The 24,471-nt window shown below is 40.8% G+C and overlaps 1 pseudogene; it reads left to right on the forward strand.

The window, feature by feature from the left end:
- The first annotated feature begins 6,907 nt into the window (after window positions 1-6,907).
- On the forward strand, window positions 6,908-24,369 carry LOC104669176 (annotated as a pseudogene).
- Window positions 24,370-24,471: the final 102 nt, after the last annotated feature.

Genomic DNA, 24,471 nt, shown 5'->3' on the forward strand with positions numbered 1-24,471 from the left:
GTACTCCAACCTTGGCGACAGAGGGAGACTCCGTCTCAAAAAACAAAACAAAACAAAAAAAAACAAACAAAAAAACCCAGATGAATGGATAAAGAAAATACAGTACATATAGACAATAAAGCACTACTCAGTTGTTAAAAAAGAATGAGATCCTATCATTTGCAACAACATGGACAGAACTGGAGATCATTATCTAAGGGACATAAACCAGGCACAGAAAGACAAACATCACATGTTCTCATTTATTTGTGGGAGCTAAAAATTAAAACAACTGGACTGATGGATAGTGAATAGAAGGATGGTTACCAGAGGGTGGGAAGGATAGTAGGATAGCGAGGGGGAAGTAGGAATAGTTAATGGGTACAAAAAGTACTCAGTGTCTACCAGGCTGGTGTCAAACTCCTGACCTCAAGTGATTCACTTGTCTTGGCTTCCCAAAGTGCTGGAAACACAGGCATGAGCCACTGTGCCTGGACTTTCTTTTCTTTTCTTTTTTTAATGTGACATGAGGTCTCACTCTATTACCCAGGCCCCAGTTAGAAAGAATAAGTAAGACCTACTATTTGATAGCACAACAGGGTAACTATAATCAATAATAACTTAATTGTACATTTAAAAATAAAAGAGACTGGGTGCGGTGGCTCATGCCTGTAATCCCAGCACTTTGGGAGACCAAGATGGGTGGATCACTTGAGGTCAGGAGTTTGAGACCAGTCTGGCCAACATGGCGAAACACCGTCTTCATTAAAAAATACAAAAATTAGCTGGGTGTGGTGGTGCGTGTCTGTAATCCCAGCTACTCAGGAGGCTGAAGCAGGAGAATTGCCTGAACCCGGGAGGCAGAGGTTGCAGGGAGCCGGGATCGTGCCATTGAACTCCAGCCTGGACAACAGAGCATGACTCCGTCTCAAAAACCTAGAAACTAAAAGAGGCTAGGTGTGGTGGCTTAGGCCTAGAATCTCAGCACTTTGGGAGATCGAGGCAGGAGGATCACTTGAGTCCAGGAGTTTGAGACCAGCCTGGCAATATAGTTAAACCTTGTTTCTACAAAAAAAAAAAATTAAAAAAAAAATTAACCAAGAGTGGTGGTGTATGCCTGTAGTCTCAGCAGCTCAGGAGACTGAGGTGGGGCGATTGCTTGAGTATAGTTGGATCGTTTGTAACACAAAGGATAAATGCTTCAGGGGATGGATGTCCCCCCAGCCCCGCCTTTTTTTTTTTTTGAGATGGAGTTTCACTGTGTTGCCAGGCTGGAATGCAATGGTGCGATCTCCAGTCACTGGAACCTCTCCCTCCCAGGTTCAAGCAATTCTGCTGCCTCAGCCTCCCAAGTAGCTGGGATTACAGGTGTCACCACACCCGGCTAATTTTTGTATTTTTAGTAGAGATGGGGTTTTGCTAGGTTGGCCAGGCTGGTCTCAAACTCCTGACCTCAAGTGATCAACCTGCCTCGGCCTCCCAAAGTGTTGGGATTACAGGCGTGAGCCACTGTGCGCAGCCTTTTTGTTTTGTTTTGTTTTTAATTTGAGACAAGTTCTCACTCTGTCACCCAGGCCCCAATCTAGTATGCAGTGGCATGATCTCGGCTTCCTGCAGCCTCCACCTCCTGGGCTCAAGTGATCCTCCCACCTCAGCCTCTGAAGTAGCTGGGACCACAGGTGCCCATCACCACACTTGGCTAATTTTTTGTATTTTTCATAGAGACAGGGTCTTGCTATGTTGCCCAGGCTGGTCTTGAACTCCTGAGCTCAAGTGATCTGCTAGCCTCAGCCTCCCAAAGTGCTGGGACTATAGTCATGAGCCACCATGCCCAGCCATAATGCAGAATTTCATACTGTTAGACTTATTTTAAAACATAGCGACTCTGAATGCAAGCTTTTTGTCCTTCTCTCCATGCCCAAATACCCTCACAGGTAGTTTTCACAAAAAGCAGAATCATATTTATATCTTAAATTAACTTCAATACTGCTAACTTAAAGTGCCTGAAAGAGTTGCTTTTTTATATCTGTTATTGAGATGGCATTTATATCTGTTGTTATTATACCTTTGTTCTTAAAATGAAAAAGAATCAAAAATATTTTCTATAGATGTTTGGGGTAACAATCAAACATCACTGCTCATACTGTATGAGTAGAGGCTTCGTGAACACAGGTACAGGTGTAAAGGGTAGGATATTAATACAGTCACAGATATTTTATGAGAATAAGGTAATTATGATGTGTCAGAAATGAGTAGGTCAGAAACTCCAATGTAATGAATACAAGCAAATACTATCTGTAATTAAGAAACTTTAAGATCAAGGAACCTAAACAAAGTCTTCAAAGCCTTTAAGACATGATTAACTCCTTAGGTGGGACTATATGATACATACTTTGTTCTCAGTTATTCTGTATTTAATACCATGTATTGAACACAAGTACTGAATATATACTGGTGACACCTCTCTAGAGGTAGGTAGACTATCAGGGCAGGTCATAAGCCAAATTTCTCAAGTTGTCTTTTGAGGCTTTGAAACATTTGTTTCCTATTTCTCTTTCTCCGAATTATAGTTCACATTGCTATGACCTTGTCATTTTATGACTTCATTTTATTGCTAGTCAATAACCGTGAGTGACTAAAACTATCTTTTCTTTTTCTTTCTTTCTTTCTTTTTTTCTTTCTTTTTTTTTTTTTTTGGAGTCTCACTCTGTAGCCCAGGCTGGAATATAGTGGTGCAATCTCGGCTCACTGCAACCTCTGCCTTCTAGGTTCAAGTGATTCTGCTGCCTCAGCCTCCCAAGTAGCTGGGACTACAAGTGCCCGCCACCACACTTGGTTAATTTTTGTATTTTAGTAGAGATGAGGTTTCACCCTGTTGGCCAGGCTGGTCTCTAACTTCTGACCTCAAGTGATCCTCCTGCCTCGGCCTCCCAAAGTGCTGCAATTACAGGTGTGAGCCAGCGCCCGGCCTAAAACTATCTTTTCAATTGATCTGTTCTGAATAATGCCTCACCAATGACTACTCATGGTTGAGTTAGATCACAAATCATTTGAGGTTGTGACCAGCTGCCAGTAACATCATTAGAGCTGACTTTTGTTTAGTTAACTTTGCTAAACAACTCAATCTGTGCTCACACATATAGAAGTATAGGCTGTAGTAACTGCTCTTGCAGTAAAATAATGTTGGGTGTATTTTAGAATTTAGCATTTGTTGTCTTTACTTATTCTAAATAAATTACATGCTATGTCATTAGCTAGGATATGACACATGAGGTGTTTTTAGCAATTCTTAGCTATGTTTTGCCTAACTATTAGAGATAAAATTAACGATTTCATTGTTCACTAGGTCTGAGTTTGATTTTCTAAGAACATTAGATTTTAGCAGTACTCATAAAAAATGGGCAACTTTCAAAAAGAAATGGACATTTTATTTACATTTTTTTTTTACCATACATGTATTACTTTTGTGATTAAAGATTTACATTTGTTTTCATGTTAGAGCAATTGTGTAGATAATGCTGCAAATAATCACATAGTATGTACTTCCCCTAAAGGGGTAACTATCTCTTAGTCCAAATAATTTTTATCACTTACCTTAGATTAGACTCAGAACTAGGGCAAAATATAGGGTGTCCAGTTGAGCCTGAACTTTGGCTAAATAACAAATAATTTTTTAGTATGTCTGAAATATTAAATGGGACTTATCCTAAAAAATTCATTATTTCTCTGAAATTCAATTTTATCTAGGTATCTTATGTTTTTATTTACTAAATCTGGCAACTCTACACTGAACACATTAGATTCTGACAAATAAAATAACTACTTGCAATATATAATACAACATTTTTAAAGTGGGAAACATAAGTAAGAAATGAGGACTTCTATTCTGACAGCATGGTTGATTAGATAGCCTGAACAACACTCATATGAGAACAACCACAAATGCTAGATAAAATGTGAAACAGTTTTCAATGCATTGCTGAGCTGGCAAGACTGTAAGGAATTTCTGAAGCCAAAAACAAAGGGAAAGTGAGAATCAGAGAGGCAGTTCTCATCTCAAGGACAACTGCTGAATCCTGGTGACGATAAGCTTCAGATCTGACAACCACACAGGCATGAGACAGGAGATGAAACCCATGGTCCAATAAAAGTAGGGCGTCTAATGGGAGTTGCTTGCAAAAATGTTGGGCAAAGAAACCCCCACAAAACTATATTTTTAGTTTAAGGGTGAACTATTCATACCTGCCTCACAAAAGGGGACAATTAAAAAAACTTGTCTGTCTCCAGTATGAAAGGAAAATCCATCTTGGGGCCCCCAAATCACTAAGCTAAAGGGAAAATCAAACTGGGAACTGCTTAGGGACAACCTGCCTCCCATCCTACTGAAATTCACCCCTCTGCTCACTGAGATAAATGCATAACTGATTGCCTCCTTTGGAGAGGCTAATCAGAAACTCAAAAGAATGCAACCATTTGTCCCTTATTTACCTATGACCTGGAAGCCCCCTCCCAGCTTTGAGTCTTCCCGCCCTTGCTTCAAGTTGTCATGCCTTTCTAGACCAATCCAACGTTCATCTTGAATACGTTGATGGATGTCTCATGTCTCCTCAGAGTGTATACAACCAAACTGTGCTCTGATCATCTTGGGCATGTGTCTGAGGCTGTGTCATGGGCACGTGTCCTCAACCTTGGCAAAATAAACTTTCTAAATTAACTGAGACCTGTCTCAGATTTTGGGGGTTCACACCAGCTTAATGCTGGATGGAAGGGGAAAAAATTTCTCCCTGAGAATTCACATTCACAAGCCAATCTTCATGTGATTTTTCAGCCTAAATTATTTTTATTTATTTATTTATTTTTTTTAGACGGAGTCTCACTCTGTCACCTAGGCTGGAGTGCAGTGGCATGATCTTGGCTCACTGCAATCTCTGTCTCCCAAGTGCAAGCGATTTTCCTGCCTCAGCCTCCTGAGTAGCTGGGATTACAGGAGTGCACCACCACACCTGGCTAATTTCTTATATTTTTGATAGAGATGGAGTTTCACCATGTTGGCCAGGCTGGTCTCGAATTCCTGACCTCAAGTGATCTGCCCACCTCGGCCTCCGAAAGTGCTGGGATTACAGGCATGAACCCCTGCGCCTGGCCTTTTCAGCCTAAATTAATACCACCTACATGTCCTAAAAACCTCAAGTCAATTTTTTAAAGTGATCCTGGCTGCTAAGTGAATGAAGTACCTAGAAGAAGCAAATATAAATATTCTTTCAAGAAACCTACTTTTAACCCAAATCTGAAAGAATTTCCACTGAAGAGATTCCAAGTAGTATAAATGTATTGTAAAACAAACAAAATTACAACAAAACAAAACAAAACACAGGAAGCAAAGCACCATGATCAAGAGCCAGCAGAAACAATAGACTATAGCACCAAACCTATAAATATTTCACATATTGCTATTATCAGATATGAATCCTATTCTAGCCTGCTCTACTCTATTATATCCTTACTTAAAACATTTAAAGAAGTTAAAACTTCTAGAAATAAAAAAAAATGAAATTAAAAATTCAACTTCATACTGCAGAAGAGAAACTGAAAGCTGGAGCTAAAAAAATTAAGCAGGGGGCAGCAATGAAAGACAGGAATATGGAAAATATGAAAGAGATGGTAAGAAACGTAAAGTGAAAAGATCTAACATATGCCTAATGGGATTTCCAAAAGGAAAGAAGAGAGGAAATAAAGCTGAGCCAATATTTGAAAAGTTAATGGCTGAGAATTTTCCAGAAGTGATGAAAAACACCAATCCTCAAATTCAGGATGTCTGATATATCCCAAGTAGCATCAATAAAAAGGAATCCACATCATAGGGTGTGACTTTCAACCAGTGAAATTGAAGAGCAACAATAACAGAGAGGAGATATGAAAAGCACCCAGAACAAAGGACAGATTACTTACAAAGGATGATTGATGGCTAAATTCTCAGCAGAAAAAATAACTGTCGATCTAAAATTGTATATCTTGTGAAATGATTTTTCAAGAATGAAGGAAAAAATACATTTTAATATAAACGAAAACTATATGAGCTTACTACCAAGAGTCCTGTACCAAAGAGAATTCTAAAGGATATCATTGGCACAAATGAAATATAGCTCCAGATCAGAGGTCTGAGATATAAGAAGGAATCATAAGCAAAGAAATAGAAATGTATGTGGGTCAATTCGAACAATATTAACTATAAAACTGAGATATTATTTCTGGAGCTAAAAAAGAACTAATTTATAAGCTATATAAGGTATTTGTATTGTTTTGATGGGTTTCTATTTAAAACAGATATATCTACATCTATATATCTATGTATCTGTTTCTTATTTCTTTGGAGTAAGGAAATGGAGGCAGAAACAGAGGGAACTCAGTCAGTTCAAAAAAAAAGGCAAGAAAGGAGAAAACAGAAAAAGTGTGACAGATAGGAAGTGACAATGGTGGAAACTGAATGGTATCCAGGCTGGAAGGTGCTGAGATTTGGCTGCCTGGGGCCAGTGGGGAGGGGAAGCTGAGCTTCAGCGTCATCCTGAAAACTAGGAGTAGTCCCCTACTGGGACACCACTCCTGCCTCAGGGGCTGGCTTGGCAAGAGTATAGTGATCCAGGGTGCAGTGCCTGAACAGTCAGCACGCTCAAGCATGTTTGGGTATCATTAGTCCCAGAAGACCCAGTGCAGAGTGGCATCTGCTTCAGGACAGCTATTCTTGTTAGGCAGGACTGTGCTGGAGGTAGGAGTGGGGGATGCAGAGAGCTTGAAGAGGGAAGCTAGCTGTAGTAGTTTCAGGGTTCAGAGAAGGCCACTGTGCTGCAGGGAGCCACTGTGCTGCAGGGAGACAGGGCAGGGTACCTGGGCAGGAGTCAAGGGGAGAATCCAGTCTGGTTGATGGTGCAGAATGTTTGAGGAGCCCTGCAAGACCCAGTCTGGGGGTCCCTGGTTTCCAGGTACTGAGGAAGATTGAGACAAAGGAGAAAGGCTAAAAGAATATCATCTTTCTAGCCTCATCTCTTCTTTCCAATTACTCTCCCTCTAGGTCAGAAGCATTTCTTTTCTTTTCTTTTCTTTTTTTTTTTTTTGAGACGGAGTCTCCCTCTGTTGCCCAGGCTGGAGGGCAGTGGCCAGATCTCAGCTCACCGCAAGCTCTGCCTCCCGGGTTGCCATTCTCCTGCCTCAGCCTCCCGAGTAGCTGGGACTACAGGCGCCTGCCACCTCGCCCCGCTAGTTTTTTGTATTTTTTAGTAGAGACGGGGTTTCACCGTGTTAGCCAGGATGGTCTCGATCTCCTGACCTCATGATCCGCCCGTCTCGGCCTTCCAAAGTGCTGGTATTACAGGCTTGAGCCACCGCGCCCGGCCAGTCAGAAGCATTTCTATTTGCTTTTTCTACTGGTAAATCTACATTAACAGACCTTCAGTTTTCAGAAATTGCCCCTGCCTTTTCATTACAGTTCTAGGTATGAATTTATACCTCAATAAAGGTGTAAGTAGGCAACAAAACCATATCAGCTGTAAAGCTTTATTTTATTTATTTATTTTTAAGAAGGAGTCTTGCTGTGTCACCCAGGCTGGAGTGCAGTGGTACTATTTCGGCTCACTGTAACCTCCGCCTCCCAGATTCAAACGATTCTCCTGCCTCAGCCTCCTGAGTAGCTGGGATTACAGGTGCATGGCATTCGGCTAATTTTTTGTATTTTAGTAGAGACAGGATTTCACTGTGTTGCCCAGGCTGGTCTCGAACTGCTGAGCTCAGGCACTCTGCCCGCCTTGGCCTCCCAAAGTGCTGGGATTACAGGTGTGAACCACCGCACTAGGCCTTTTTGTTTTTAAGTATATCTTTTCTGTAGGCAACAACCAAGTGGCAAAGTAAATACTTTTAACACTATTTACTAATAGGCTTGCAGAAATCATTATCAACCTAAAGAAATAAAACCACTGTAAGAAAGCTTTGCTGGTAAAAGGGAAACAAAAATCATGTCACTAGAAGTTGCATTTTTCTGTGGAAATATGATACCATCTATAAGAAAATATTAAATCCTTTAAAAAAAACAAAAACTAGCAGTTCAGCCCAGGCACGGTGGCTCACGCCTATTCTCCCAGCACTTTGGGAGGCCCAGGCAGGTGGATCGCCTGGGGTCAGGAGTTTGAGCCAGTCTGGTCAACATGGCAAAACCCTGTCTCTACTAAAAAGACAAAAATTAGCTGAGTGTGGTGGCGCACGTCTGTAATCCCAGCTACTCAGGAGACTGAGGCAGGAGAATAGCTTGAACCCGGGAGGCGGAGGTTGCAGTGAGCCGAGATCGCACCACTGCACTCCAGCTCGGGTGACAGAGCGAGACTCCGTCTGAAAAATAAATGAATTTAAAAAAATAATAAACTAGTAGTTCTGAGAGCCCCACGAACCATTCATTTATTCACTCAACATTTACTATATGCCTTTTCTTTGCCAGAGACTGTGGTGTTGATAAAGTGAATTAAACATGGTTCTAGACTTTGAAAGACCTACTGCTAATAGAGGGAGAGAAATAAAAAGAAGTAGCTAACAACAACAAAACAATGTAATTTTAATAAAATGCTTTCATGGATGAATAGACAAGAGCTAACATTTATTGTCAGGCACTATATAAAGGGCTCTGTATCAACAATCAAATTCAATAATCAAAGTCAGTGTTGATCATCAAATTTAACCCATATAATAGGGACATGTGGTAAGTGCTATTATTTTCCTTATTTTATAGATGAAGAAACTGAGCTCAGAGAAGTTTAAAGATGTGCCTGAGTTAGTAAGTAGTAGAGCTGGGTTCAAACCAGTGACCTCTAGCAGTTGAGGAAAAGTTCATGAAAACATGACTCTCAGAAAACAATTAGTGCTTGAGTCCAGGAGTTAGAGGCCAGTCTGGGCAACATAAGAGACCCTGTCTCCACAAATAATTTAAAAAATTACCCAGGTGTCATGGCCCACAACCATGGTTCCAGCTACTTAGGAGGCTGAGGTGGGAGGATTACCTGAGTCTGGGAGGTCGAGGCTGCAATGAGCTGTAATTGCGCCATTGCACTCCGGCCTGGGCAACAGAGCAAGACCCTACCCTGTAAATTAGGTATTTCCTGGTATGAAGGCTGGAGGTGATGAGTGAGGGTAGGGCAGTCCCGGAAAGAGAGAAGATGGTGCAAGAGTTTGGGAGACAGGACCCCTGGGGCCTGTTAGGGACACAGGGAGCAGTTGGTGGAGCACTGGGTGAGGGGTGGGGTGGAGAGGGGAGAGAAGGCTAGAGAAGCAGCAGGGCCCAGAGCACAGGACCCATGTGTCCTATTGAGGAATGGCAGGTTTGTTCCATGAAAGGCACTTAAGCAGGAGAGTGACAGGATCAGATGGGCATTTCAGAAAAATTGTTCTGGTAGCAGTGTGGATTAGAGAAAAGGAGGCAGGAAGCTATTTGTCTCTTTGTCTCGGGAGACCAGGAAAGTAATCCTGCTCCTGAGAATTTAGCCTGGAGAAACTCTCAAACATCTGTTCAAAAACAGCAATGCTCCACTGTTTGTATTAGCAAAAAACCCTAAATGTTCTTCCACAGAGAATAAATAAATAAATTGTAGTATAGAGCCATAATAGAATACCATATGGTAGTTAACATGAATGAATTAGGGCAACATGTGGCAAAAAGAAGAAAAAACAAAATTGAGTGAAGGAAGCAGGCTGCAGAGCATGTATGCAGTATGATATTGTTTCAGTAAAGTTTAAAACCCTACAAAGCAGCACTTTGAATTGTTTATGAACATATAAATGTCTAGAGAAAATATTAACATATGTGAGATTGATAATAGCAAATTCATGAGACTGCCCTGGGAAAGGGGGACTCAGGAGATAGGGGACGAGCTAGTCAAGGTGGGTTTCAATACCTATATTTATATATAATATGTATTAATATATATGTAGTAAGTAGTGGAGCTGGATTCAAACCAGTGACCTCTGGTAGTTGAAATATACATTAAATACATAAATTTATATATATTTCTTTAAATAATTGGCAAACATAATATTGAGATGTTGATAAAACTAGTAGAACACAATTGTTTATTATTCTCTATACTCAACTATATATTTGAAACAGATTGTGTCATTTTAAAAAAGTGAAGCTTAGACCCAAAAGCGAAAGAACAGAGAGAAAGAAAGAAAAGAAAGAAAGCACTCTGGAAGTAGTGCAGCCAAGATAGGGAGCTGGGAGATAGACCCCGCGTTGTCCTCCAAGAAGTGGCGTGATCTGGTGCAGTGGCAGCAGGAAGGGGAGGCCGTGGGAAGCAGGTGGGCTGTCGGGTCATGGGAAGTGGGGGAGGCAGTGGAATCCAAATGACTCCTAGCATTTTGGCTGGTGTGGCTGAGTGGGTGGACAAGCCAATCATCAAGAAAGGGAATGCACGAGAAGTAACAGGTTTGGCGGGGCTGCGATGCACAAAGATCGGTTTCAGACTTGCTCAGTTTGATATTCTTCCAGGAAGAAACATCCAATATGCAATATGATTTTTAGGCTGGGGGTTCAAGGTCTGGGACAGAAATAGAAATTCCGTCATCACCAGCATTTGGGGGAAACCATGATAATTATGAGATGATAAGTCTTAATTTAACAAAAATGCACATATATACTATGCACAACAATTAAAATGTTTTGTTTTGCTTGTTTTTGCTTTTTAAAGAGACAAGGTCTCACTCTGTTGTCCAGGCTGGAGTGCAGTGGTGCTGTCATAGCTTGCTGCAGCTTTGGACTCCTGGGCTCAAGTGATCCTCTCACCTCAGCCTCCTGAGTGGCTGGGACTACAGGCACAAACTACCATGCCTGGCTAATTTTTAAATTTTTTGTAGAGATGGAGTGTTGCTATGTTGTCCAGGCTGGTCTTGAACTTCTGGCCTCAAGTGACCTTCCTGCCTTGGCCTCCCACATGCTGGAGTTATGGGAGTGAACCACAGCACCTGGCTAAAATATGTTTTAATGGAAGATGAGCTCAGGTCTGAGAAGTATCATATGTAAGTAAAATACTAATCCTGACTTTTACAGTTTGTATTAGAAATTTTAAAAGTAGTAACCTGCCCCATTGCCTATGATGTGGAGTATCATGTGGTCTGAAGGAACTTAATAATGATCCACCAGCAAAAAAGCATTGCCAACTCACCAATGGGAAATGAACCTGATATTGGCAACCCAGCTAATGCTCAGGATCACGTGGGGAATCTACAAAAGCAATGCAGAATTCAGGATGACTGAACCAGCATCCTGGGGGCGGGGCCTAGGAATCAGAGTTTTGAAAAGCTCCATGATCAGGCTGGTCATTGGTTGGGTGTAGGAGATGCAGTAACAGTTCCTGGACAGCAGTTGCCATCTGCCTTCATGGGGCCTGTCTGCCTCTGTGTGATGCTCCACTGGGACCTTGGAAAAGTCATTTCAACTCTTTGTTTCTTGGTTTCTTCCATAAAAGGAAATAAAAATAGTACCTACTCTTGGGTTAGTTGTAAGGTTTAAATATTTCATTTATGTCAACTACTTATATTAGGGTTGGCACAATAGTATAAACATGCCATAAAAGATAGTTACTATTTTTTATTAACATATATGCCGCAAATGTACTGGCACACCATTTCTATGACTATTTTTTGTTAATAAAAATATTCTAATAATATTTTTTAAAAGAATAATATTCTATACTTGAGTCTTTTGTGCCAAGATTGTCACTTCTTCTATCTTGTAAGCCTCCTGAGGTTTTTGCCTTGCCTGTTTTATTTCTCTGGCACGGGACATTTATCCTGGAGCTATTGGAAACATGGAGGCATATTTTATGCACCAACTAGCCTGAGAGAGTTTTGGCATTCAATAGTAGGTGGATTCTTATTCAAATGGTTTATTACTCTCCAGGTGCCTCAGCAGACCTGATGATATTCAGAATTTCTGGCAGCTTCAGAGGCAGTATTTCATTGGTTAAGAAAATTGCTTCTAAGCAAATCTGGTTTGTTGAACTTCAGGCCCATGCATGCCCTAAAGATCTAATTATATGGACTTAAACTGAGTTAGAAATATTGTATTCCACCCAGATTTTTGAAGGGAAGATTCCCCACATTATTTTGGTACACATAGAGTATTAATCCAAAAAGATGCATAAAGATGAAAAATAACACATGTACATTATAGACATACTCTTAACCAGTCTTACTAATCACCTCACGGTAACCATGCAGCTTGTGTATATTTTGTGAATACCATGATGACTCATCTTGACAGAGTTCCTTCCTTTGAGCTGGAGATGCAAGGTTAAAAAAAAGAATTTTCCTCTACAGTGAAAGTTACTCAGTAGTTTTAACTTCATGAGAAACTAATAATTATAAGATTTTTACCTATTAAGTGGTTAATTAATTCTAAACAATTACTAAAGCACATTTGGAGAGCTAAGAGAAAATATAGCCAAGTGAGAGAGGGAATGAAATGATGCAACATTAAAATTTCAACACAGAATAAAAATGCTCAACCTTACTAGTCATTAGGGGAATGCAAAGTAAAACCAAACCACAGGGAAATACCACTACATACTTACTAGAATGACTACAATCAGAAAAACTGACAATCAACTGTTGACAAGGTTGTGGAGGAACTGGACCTCTCAAATACTGCTGGTGAAAATGCAAAATGGTACAGCCACTTTGGAAATCAGTTTGACAGTTTCTTATAAAATTGAACTATGCTACTATTTATCCCAGCAGTCTCACTCTCAGGTATTTACGCAAGAGAGATGAAAATTTAAAACAAAAACCTTTATGCAAATACTTATAGCAGCTTTATTCATAATTATCCCAACCTGGAAACAACCCAAATGTCCTTCAATGGGTGAATGAATAAATAATCTCTGGTATATCCACGTGGAAGGCTGAATAATGACCCCTCAGATAATATCATGTCTTGATACCTGGAACCTGTGAATGTAACCTTATATGGCAAAGAAAAAGAAAAAAAAAGGACTGCAAATGTGATTAAGATAAGGATCCTGGCATGGGGAGATTTCATGTATCTTTATAAATGGAAGTTAAGGGGAGATTTGACTCTAGACAGACAGAAGAGGAGGCACTATGACCAGAGAGGCAAAAATTGGAGTGATGTGGCCATAAGCCAAGGAATGCTGGCAGCCATCATTAGCTGGCCAGGAACAGATTAGCCCCGAAAATTTCCAGAGGCCCTGCCAACACCTTGATTTTAGTCCAGTAATACTGATTTTGGACTTCTGTCCTCCAGAACTGAGACAATAAATTTCTGTTGCTTTAAGCTATCAATGTGGTAATTTCTTATAGCAGTCATAAGAAACTAATGCCCCACACAATAGAATACTATTCAGTGACAAAAAGGAACCAATTATTGATATATGCAACAACATGAATGAATCTCTGATGCATTATGCTTAGTGAAAGAAGCACACTCAAAAGGCTATACACTGTATGATTTCATTTCTATAACATCCTTGTAAAGGCAAAACTACAGGAATCAAGAACAGATCTGTGGTTACCGGAGTTAAGGTTGATTATGAAGGAGCAGTCTAAAGAAGATTTTTAGGATGACAGAACTGTTTTTGTTTTGTTTTGTTTTTTTAAGACAGAGTCTCGCTCTGTCACCTAGGCTGGAGTGCTGTGGCACATTCTCGGCTCACTGCAACCTCTACTTCCTGGATTCAAGTGACTCTTCTGCCTCAACCTCCCAAGTAGCTGGGATTACAGGTGCCTGCCACCATACCTGGATATTTTTTGTATTTTTAGTAGAGACAGTGTTTCTCCATGTTGGCCAGGCTGGTCTCAAACTTCTGACCTCTGGTGATCTGCCTGCCTTCAGGTGCGCCACCGCGCTTGGCCAATAGAACTGTTTTGAATGTTGATTGTGATGGTGGTTTATACACTCTATGTACTTGTCAAAACCCATAAAACTGTACAGCAGAGAGAGTAAATATTTGTTTTGTTTTGTTTGAGACAGAGTCTCGCTTTGTCGCCCAGGCTGGAGTGCAGTGGCCGGATCTCAGCTCACTGCAAGCTCTGCCTCCCGGATTTATGCCATTCTCCTGGCTCAGCCTCCCGAGTAGCTGGGACTACAGGCGCCTGCCACCTCGCCCGGCTAGTTTTTTGTAATTTTTAGTAGAGACGGGGTTTCACTGTGTTAGCCAGGATGGTCTCGATCTCCTGACCTCGTGATCTGCCTCGGCCTCCCAAAGTGCTGGGATTATAGGCTTGAGCCACCGCGCCCGGCCTAAGAGTAAATGTTACTGTATGTATACTTTAAAATAAAATTTAAAAAACAGCTCAAGCTTTAGCAGCCAGGAAAAAATGTTGAAGTGTTAAACTTCAAAGATCATGGAACACAGGTTCCTGCCCTAAGAGGCACTGGTTTTCAGCTCAGACCTCAATCAGAAAATTTCTCTTTCTACCAAAGGAGAAATTAACCCTTTCTTTGGTGGCTGACAAATGTATGCAACACAAAAGAGTGGAACTGAGAGCATCTTTTTATAGACCACTGGAGAGAGAATACAAAGAGTTCATATGAGAGAGAGGAGAAAGCTCCTGGGCCATGAGAAGAGAGAGAAGCCTCATTTCCAGGGCACTTGGTAACAGGAGTCTGCATTTGTAGGGTGTACTGAAAGGAGCAAACTTCTTTAAGAACTGTCCTTAAGGTGAATTTTATTTATTTATTTATTTATTTATTTATTTATTTATTTATTTATTTATTTTTGAGATGGAGTCTCGCTCTGTCGCCAGGCTGGAGTGCAGTGGCGAGTTCTCGGCTCACTGCAACCTCTGCTTCCCGGGTTCAAGCAATTCTCCTGCCTCAGGCACCTGAGTAGCTGGGACTACAGGCACGTGCCACCATGCCCAGCTAATTTTTGTATTTTTAGTAGAGATGGGGTTTCACCATGTTGGCCAGGATGGTCTCGCTCTCTTGACTTCGTGATCCACCCGCCTCAGCCTCCCAAAGTGCTGAGATTACAGGTGTGAGTCATTGCACCCAGCAAGGTGAATTTTAAACAACCGAAGACTGATAATTTCTGCTAAGGGTCAAGGATGCAAGAAAGTGACATCCTACTGCATGCAGACTTGAGTGAGACAAGAGATGAAAGGCATAGCAGAGTTTGGACAGTACAAAATGTAATGTGGACCAGAGTAGAGCCTATTCTCAGTCACATCAACCTCACTAAAGGTTTTTTCACTGAGAGGGGAATGAGTGTCTCTGGCAGAACTCCTCCTTGCAACATTGGTCATCTATAGTATTCATTATGCTTGAGTGTAGTGTTCTCATTCCATGTACTAGTTCTGTTATTGTCAACAGTTCTTTTGTTGCTTTCACAAAATTCAATGTTGAAGGAACCCCTTTAGGCATTGTTGCCAAGCAGGCTTGTTAATGAGAAGCAAGTTAAATGTTGGAGGATGATTACCAAAAATAATCGTTTGAGTTTTGAAATACTGTAAATACCATCTCTGAAACTTGTGTGGTCCAAAAACTTAAGCAGTACAAAATGCAGTCTTGTTATTTTGTGGTTAATGAAACTATTCAGGGTACAACGTTACAACAAGGTAGAGTTGTTCATTGATTGCCCTGGATAATTTTAGGAGTTTGACTCTGCTATCCAATCTAGCCTGGTCCCTGCTAGAGTTTGATATCATATGTCAGCAGTTTATTGACATAAATATTTCTGGGGACAATTCTGGGTCCTCTGGCTGGCTGAGTCTTCTGGGACAGCAACAATAATTCCAGAAATCTCTGGGTTAGTTGGCTTTCATCTTGATGGCTTAATCCAGAGAAACTGGGCCAAGAATACACTGTGGACTCAGGGACTCACTTCACACTCTGCACTTCTTGAGATTGGAATTGTATGTGTTTTCCCTCCCTGGCCTAGGCCTCATTTTCATACTCCTCTGCTGAAGATAATAATTTTAGCTGACCCTTGTTTGAGAATCAGGGTTGGGCAGATAATGGAAGCCAATTGACAACTGCCTTATATTTGAATTAATATAATTGCAGGGTATGTTACCACTGTGGGTTTTGTTTGTTTGTTTTTATAGTAATTGGGATTAATTCATTATCTTTGACAAGTTGAAATCAGACCAATTATCTGTTAGGCCAGTCCAAGTTTGAGAAGAAAAAACATGTTGTCATCTTAGAACGTAGTGATTCTGAGCCTGCTTGTCCTCAGATCTATTCCTCACTCTTCTCCTGCTCTGCAGGCCTGTTTCTCAGCCCCTTGTACCAGCTGAAATCTAGCTGAGTTTGACTAATGGGAGGCTGTTATAGCCAGCATAATGGTTCCTCAAAGATGTCCATACATTGCCTGGCAAAAGGGACTTTGTAGATGTGATTAAGGTTATGAGATGGGAAGACTACTGTGAATTAGCCGTGTGGACTCACTCTAATCACATGAGCCCTTAAAACAGGAGTTCTCTGGCCGGGAGCAGGAGAGATAAGGCAGAGGGGAAGTCCGGGAAACTGAAAGCATGAGAAAGACTTGATCTGCCATTGCTGGCTCTGAAGATGAAGGGAGGCATGAACCAAGGAATGTGGGCAGCCTCTAGAGGTTGAAAGTCACTCCTATTTGACACCACACAAAGGAAACTGGGACCACAATCTTACATTATCATGGAGCTGAATTTGCCAACAACCTGAACGGGCTTGGAAGCAGATTTATACCTAGAGCCTTCAGAAAGGAATGCAGCCCTGCCAACATCTTGATTTTGACCTTGTGAGACTCTAAATAGGGGACCCAGATGAACCACACTGTACTGGGACTTCTGCTGTACATTCGTGACCCCCTGGGGTTGTGGTAATACTGTATTTTCCTGTTGTCCCTCCAACCCAAGGGTCCTAAGAGCTTCTTGCTGTTGTTCTGCCCATCTGGGGTACCATCCATTCTCAGGTAGTCTTCTCAGGTAGTCTCAGATGCTGAGATCCAGTCTCAGCATGTTTTATCTCCTGTGTTATCAATTCAGTGTAGTAAATTCCCTCTGCTTTAACTATTCTGAGTAGTTTTGATGTCCTAATTTGACCCTGTGTGGCAATTATAGGATAATAGATATCTTGAAGTTTTTGGTGGTGTTGGAAGAGGGATGCAATCATTCATTCATTCAATAAACATTTATTGACAGTCTATACTACATATCAGCAGTGAACAGGGAAGATGATCCTTGACGTCAATGAACTTTAGTTTTTAGTCAGGTAGGCAGAACTCTAATCAGGAATTGAAATAAAGCATTAGTATTGTGATAAGGGAAGAACAGATGCCTATGAGAACATAAAGCAGGGAGTTCTTAAACTGATTTATGGTCTAGAGAAGGACTCAATAAAGAGGAAATATTTAATGAGACTTGAAGATTGAGTAGGCTTATCCAGATCTTCCAAAAGTATAATTAATAAGGTGGGAAAGTGGGGTTGATAGAGATTAAAACAATCCTGTTTTCTCCTGTTAGAACTTTAAATTGTTTTGTTAAAAACAGTTTTGCTCAGTCCTGACTCAGTTGATAATATCAAGGTATTGGTTTTGAATAAACACTATGAGTCAGCAGGGTTACATTAAACTCACAAGCTTAGTCAGTGTCTGATTCTTGTCCGTGCAGAAGGAATGATCAATAATGCGAAGGAAAGGTTAATACCATTTTCAAATATTCTAAAGTTATGTTGGATTGTCTAACCCAGCAGTCATTCTCAACACCTTTCTTGCCTGCCCACCACATTTCCATTCAGAGCCTTCTTTCCCTAGCCTCTTGTAGCTAGGAGCATCCCTGAAACATAGGTCTTGTCAACCAGACTGAAGCAGGATTTGTTAAGGATTTTCTGTCTTCCTAGTGAAAAGGACAGACAGGGCTTATTGCTGCTTTTCCTCTCTTCTTACCTTGAATTGAGATATAATATCTGAAATCACAACAGCCATTTTGTGGTCATGAGGCAACAAATGCAAATGTAAAAGCCATTATGATAAAGCATGGTCTGTAGTAGAATAGTATTTCCCAAATCCTGTTTGCTCCTTATATAGAATCTAACCTTAGAAGCCTTAGACTTGAGCTTTACTGAGGAAGAAACTGCATATGTTAAGCAGGAAAAACAAAAGCAAAAACGAGCCTTTTCCTTTACTATATAAGTAATATATGTCAGTTTTAGATAAATTACATATAATGCGTGAATTTTTTAAAAACCTAAATAGGACTTCTGGTTTCCCACCTGGCATGTAAGAAGCTCAGAAGTTACCACTCTGGCCTTACAATAAGTAAAAAGCTGAACAAACGGAAAAATCGAGCGCTCTTCTTAGATCTGTCAGAGAGTGAGATCACAGGGCAAACTGCTGCCTCAAAGACTGGAGAGACAGACAGGCAAAAGCAGAATCACAACTTACTGGAGCAGAAACCTCTGCGGAACCAGTGGCAGGATAACTGAACTGTAATTGATGAATTAATAGAGGCTCAGTGTGGGCAGCTCTGAGAGTTAAAAATTCCAGGGAAACCCAGTCGAGTTGGGGATGGGGGCACATTTTTGTGAATTTTACTTCTGGGAAGTCTACCAGGTTCTCACAATAAATATTGGATAATATTATTGGATAATAAAGAAATAGGAACAATATTTGAAGCAATAATGACTGAGAATTTCCCCCAAATTAATGTCAGACACCAAACCACAGATCCAGGAAGCTCAAAATCAAGCAAGATGAATGCCAAAAACATTGCAACTAGACATATCATATTAGATCATAAATATTGTGCTTCTGGCAGCGGGAGGGGAAAAAGGAACCATTTTGAAACACACCAGAGCATTTACTTCTTCCTAACAAGGCCTTCCTCAGGAGAAACTATTTTACCAGAGCCCTACTTGTCGGGGCTTTATCATGGCCTCACCTACCTGGGGGAAGTGAAAGACCCAACTCCAGCCTCCTCTAGCTATCTTGGCTCACCTAAGAGGAAAACACCTGAAAAGCACACGTGAAGTTCACAGTGCAGGGGCACAGGTTCAACAAAAGACTGAGACCAGGCTGGGTGCAGTGGCTCACACTGTAATCCTAGCACTTTGGGAGGCTCAGTGGGCGGATCATCAGAGGTCAGGAGTTTGAGACCAGCCTGGCCGACATGGTGAAACCCTGTCTCTACTAAAAATACAAAAATTAGCCAGGCATGGTGGTGCATGCCTACAATCCCAGCCACTCGGGAAGTTGAGGCAGGAGAATTGCTTGAATCAGGGAGGCGGAGGTTGCAGTGAGCTGAGATTGTGCCACTGTACTCCAGTCTGGGTGACAGAGCAAAACTCTGTCTCATGAAAGAAAGAAAGAAAGAAAGAAAGAAAGAAAGAAAGAAAGAAAGAAAGAAAGAAAGAAAGAAAGAAGAAGGAAGGAAGGAAGGAAGGAAGGAAGGAAGGAAGGAAGGAAGGAAGGAAACAATAAAAAATGAGGCCTAATTGCAGGACTATAGAACACTTCCTCTCCCCCGACACCTTACCACAACATTACTAAAATCCTATCTACTTTACTTTTTTTTTTTTTTTTAACCCAGTACACCATGTTCACCTTTAACAAAAGCTTAAAAGGCATACTAAAAGGCAAAAAAGAGACTGAATGAGCATCAGAACCAGACTCAGATATGGCAGGAATGTTGGAATTACCTGATTAGGAATTTAAAAAACTATAATTGCTCTCTCCTCCTGCCACCCAAGATGCTGAAAAGAAGGCCAAGGGCAAAAAGGTGGCTCTGGCCCGCTCTGTCGTGAAGAAGCAGGCCAAGAAAGTGGTGAATCCCCTGTTTGAGAAAAAGCCTAAGAATTTTGGCATTGGACAGAACATCCAGCCTGAAAGGGACCTCACCCGTTTTGTGAAATGGCCCCGCTATATGAGGGCAGAGAGCCATTCCCTATAAGTGGCTGAAAGTGCCTCTCGCGATTAGCCAGTTCACCCAGGCCCTGGAACACCAAACGGCTACTCAGCTGTTTAAGTTGGCCCAGAGACAAAGCAAGAGAAGCAGCAGAGGCTGTTGGCCCTGGCTAAGAAGAAAGTTCCAGGCAAAGTGGGCATCCTCACTAAGAGACCACCTGTCCTTTGAGCAGGAATTAACATCGTCACCACCTTGGTGGAGAACAAGAAGGCTCAGCCCGTGGTGATTGCATGGGATGTGGAGCCCATCAAGCTGCTTGTCTTCCTGCCTGCCCTGTGTCATAAAATGGAGGTCCCTTACTGCATTATCCAAAGGAAGGCAAGGCTGGGATGTCTAGTCCACAGGAAGACCTGCACCAATGTTGCTTTCACACAGGTTAACTCGGAAAACAAAGGGGCTTTGGCTAAGCTGGTGGAAGCTATCAGGACCAATTACAATGACAGATCTGATGAGATCCGCTGTCAATGGGGAGGCAAGGCCCTGGGTCCCAATTCTGTGGCTCACATTGCCCATATGGAAAAGGCAAAGGCTAAAGAACTTGCCATCAAAGTGAGTTAAATGTACACTGTTGAGTTTTCTGTACATAAAAATAATTAAAATAATACAAATTTCCCCAAGAAAACCTATAATCGATAAGCTACGGGTTTTAATGATAAAAGCAGACAACATGGAATAGACAACATAAACAGAGAGATGGATATTCTAAAAAAAGAATGCTAGAGATATGAAAAGACTGTCACAGAAATGAAGTATGCCTTTGATGGGCTCATTAGAGATTGGATATGACTAAGGAAAGAATCTCTGAGCTTGAGGATATGGCAATAGAAACTTGTAAAACTGAAAAGCAGAGAGAAAAAAGACTGAAAAATCAGAACACAATATTCAAAACTGTGGGACAGCTACAAAAAGCATAGCATATACATAATGGGAATATCAGAAGGACAAGAAAGGAACAGAAGCAATATTTGAAGCAATGAAGACTGAGAATTTCCCCCAAATTAATGTCAGGCACCAAAGCACAGATCCAGGAAGCTCAGAGAACTTCAAGCAGGATAAATGCCGAAGAAAAAATTACAACTAGACATATTATATTCAAATTTCAGATGAAGACAAAGAAAAATTTGAAAAGAGCTGGAGAAACAATAATCTGCCTTTCGAGGAACAATGATAAGGATTACATATGACCTCTCCACAGTAACCATGCAAACTAGAAGAGAATGGAGTGAAATATTTAAAAGTAATAAGAGGAAAAAAAAAAATTCACCAACCGGCTGGGCGTGGTGGCTCATGCCTATAATCCCAGTACTTTGGGAGGCTGAGGCTGGTGGATCACCTGAGGTCAGGAGTGCGAGACCAGCCTGGCCAACATGATGAAACCCTGTCTCTATTAAAAATAAAAACATTAGCTGGGCATGGTGGCGCATACCTATAATCCCAGCTACACCGGAGGCCGAGGCAGGAGAATCGCTTGAACCTGGGAGGCAGAGGTTGCAGTGAGAGATCATGCCACTGCACTCCAGCCTGGCCCACAGAGCAAGACTTCGTCTCAAATAAAAGAAAAGAAACCAACTTACATAATGATAAAAGGGTCAGTAATCCAAGAAGATATAATAATCCTTAAAATGTATGCACCTAACAATAGGACATCAAAATACATAAAGTGAAAACTGATAGAATTGCAAGGAGAAATAGATGAACCCACCATTATAGTTGGAGATTTTAACAACCCTGTATCAGAAATGGACAAATACAGCAGACAGAAAATCAGTAAGTACATAGTTGAACTCAACAGCACCATTCATCAACTGGATGTAGTTGGTATCTGTAGATTACTTCATCCAATAACAGGAGATTATATATTCTTCTCAAGCTTCCATGGAACATTCACCAAGACAGACCCATTTAATTTTTAACAAACTAAAAACAATAAAAATCATACAATATCTCCTCTCAGACCACAATGAAATTAAACTTAGAAATCAATAACAGAAAGATAGCTGGAAAAATTCCCAAATACTTGGAGATTTAACAATTCTAAATAACACACAAGTCAAAAAAGGAATCTCAGGAAAAATTTAAAAATCTTTTGAACTAAATGAAAGGAAAATACAACTTATCAAAATTTGTGGGATGCAGTGAAAGTAGTGCTTAGAAGGAAACTTATAGCATTAAATAAATATATTAGAAAAGAAGAAAAATCTACAGTCAATCATCTAAACTTCCACCTAAGGAAACTAGAAAAAGAAGAACAAATTAAATTAGAAGAAACAGAAGGAAAGAAATAATAAACATTTGAGCAGTCATCAATGAAATTGAAAACAGGAAGTCAATAGAGAAAGTCAATAAAATCAAAAGCTAGTTTTTTGTAAAGGTCAACAAGAGTAATAAGCCTCTAGCCAGGCTAAGAAAAATAGAGAACACAAATGACTAATATCAGAAATGAAAGAGTACATGATTGCAGGTCCCATAGATATTATTAATACATGGATGATAAAGGAATATTATGAACAGTTCTATATCCAGAAATTTGATAACCTAGATAAAAAGGGACCAATTTCTTGAAAGACACTATCTGCCAAAACTCACGCAAGAAGAAGCAGATGATCTGAATAGGCTTGTGTCTACTACATAAATTGAATCAATAATTAATAACCTTCCAAACCAGAAAGCCCAGATGGGTTCACTGGTAACTTTACCAAACATTTAAGGAAGAAATTACATTAATTATTTACAATCTCTTCTAGAAATAGAAGCAGAAGTAGTACTTCTTTACTTATTCTGTGAGGCCATACTTATCTTACTACCAAAATCAGACAAAGGCATTACGAGAAAACTACAGATATATCTCTCATGAACATAGATATGAAAATCCTCAACAAAATATTAACAAATTGACAATACCAGGTGGCAAGGTGGTTTGGATCCAGGCTATGAGGTGCTGGGAGCCTCAGTAGAACTTGCTGCCTCTGTTTCTTTAGTGAAAGAGGAACCAATACAGAAGGGGGGAAAACGGCAGAGCTGCAGATGTTACTAGAGGAGGAGATCCTGTCTCACAAGAGAGCACTGATAGAGAGTTACTAGAACCTGACACAGGTGGTGAACTACTGTGAAGACAAGAGAAAAGCTTTAGAAGAGACCAAAGCCTACATAACAAGATCTCTAGTTAGTGTCACTTATCAAAAAACTGCAGTGTCTAACAATGTACTCCAGTTGCTGAACATCCAAGCCTTTCAGCTTTGAAGAATGAAGTCTTTCATCAATCATATCTCACAGACTGTGGATATTAATAAAGAGAAAGTGGCTCAAAGAGAGATTGGTGTTTGGACAACACATAAAATTACATCAAGAATTCACAAAGTAATAGCGCCTGCAAATATGGAGCTTCTTATAAGGTATGTTCGGATATACATTGCTTACACAGTTCTGAATGATGTGAGCCATGGTGTCAAGCATGTAAATAACCAGCCTGCAAGAATTGGCACACTGCTGGCCAGGCACAGTGGCTCACGTCTGTAATCCCAGCACTTTGGGAGGCCGAGGCAGGTGGATCACCTGAGGTCAGGAGTTTGCGACCAGCCTAGCCAACATGGTGAAACCCTGTCTCTACTAAAAATACAAAAAATTAGCCGGGCGTGGTGGCGGGTGCCTGTAATACCAGCTACACAGGAGGCTGAGGTGGGAGAACTGCTTGAACCCGTGAGGTGAAGGTTATAGTGAGCTGAGATCGTGCCACTGCACTCCAGCCTGGGTGACAGAGCAAGACTCTGTCAGAGGGAAAAAAAAAAAAAAAAAGAATTGGCACACTGCCAAGAACGAATCCTTCTATCCAAAACCACCAAGTCCTCCCATATGAGGCCAGGAATTACTGAGACAGAATACTCCTTATACAACCCTGGAACCCATTAAACCCGCAACTGTTTCTAATGACTATATATATGATGCATCCTGCTAGGTTTGGAAGTCATCATAATCCAGGCAGGTCAGCTTCATTAAATCAGAAATCAAGGCACACAATGAAAGTAGTGGAGGAAGGGAAGTCAAGAAATCAGAGGAAGCAGTTAGTATTCACATTGCTATACCTACACCTTCACCCCCTATTATTGGATAGTTCAACTCCTCCACCACCGACACCACCAGATAATGTTCTCATGTTTGATGACTTTCCACCTCCACCACCACCCACTCCAGTGGATTATGAAGATGAGGAGGCTGCAGTAGTTCAGTATAATGTTTCATATGCAGATAAGGATACTGCTTGGTCCTCCAATAATTATATTGAGAACATCATTGCAGTGTATGATTATACAAAAAAAGGGTGATGAGCTGTCATTTATGGAGGGTGCAGTCATTTATGTTATAAAGAATGATGATGGCTTATATGAAGGAGTCTTCAATCAGGTGACTGGTCTGTTCCCTGGGAGCTATGTTGAATCAATCATTCACTATGCTGATTAATTTTTTTTTTTTTTTTTTTTTTTGCTTTTAAAGTAGATTCTTATTATTACTCAGTCATATTGTGGGACTGTTGTGGTTAACAAAATCATCTTAGTAGGTTTT

This window comes from Rhinopithecus roxellana, chromosome 5, assembly GCF_007565055.1.
Source record: "Rhinopithecus roxellana isolate Shanxi Qingling chromosome 5, ASM756505v1, whole genome shotgun sequence".
Lineage (NCBI taxonomy): Eukaryota > Metazoa > Chordata > Mammalia > Primates > Cercopithecidae > Rhinopithecus > Rhinopithecus roxellana.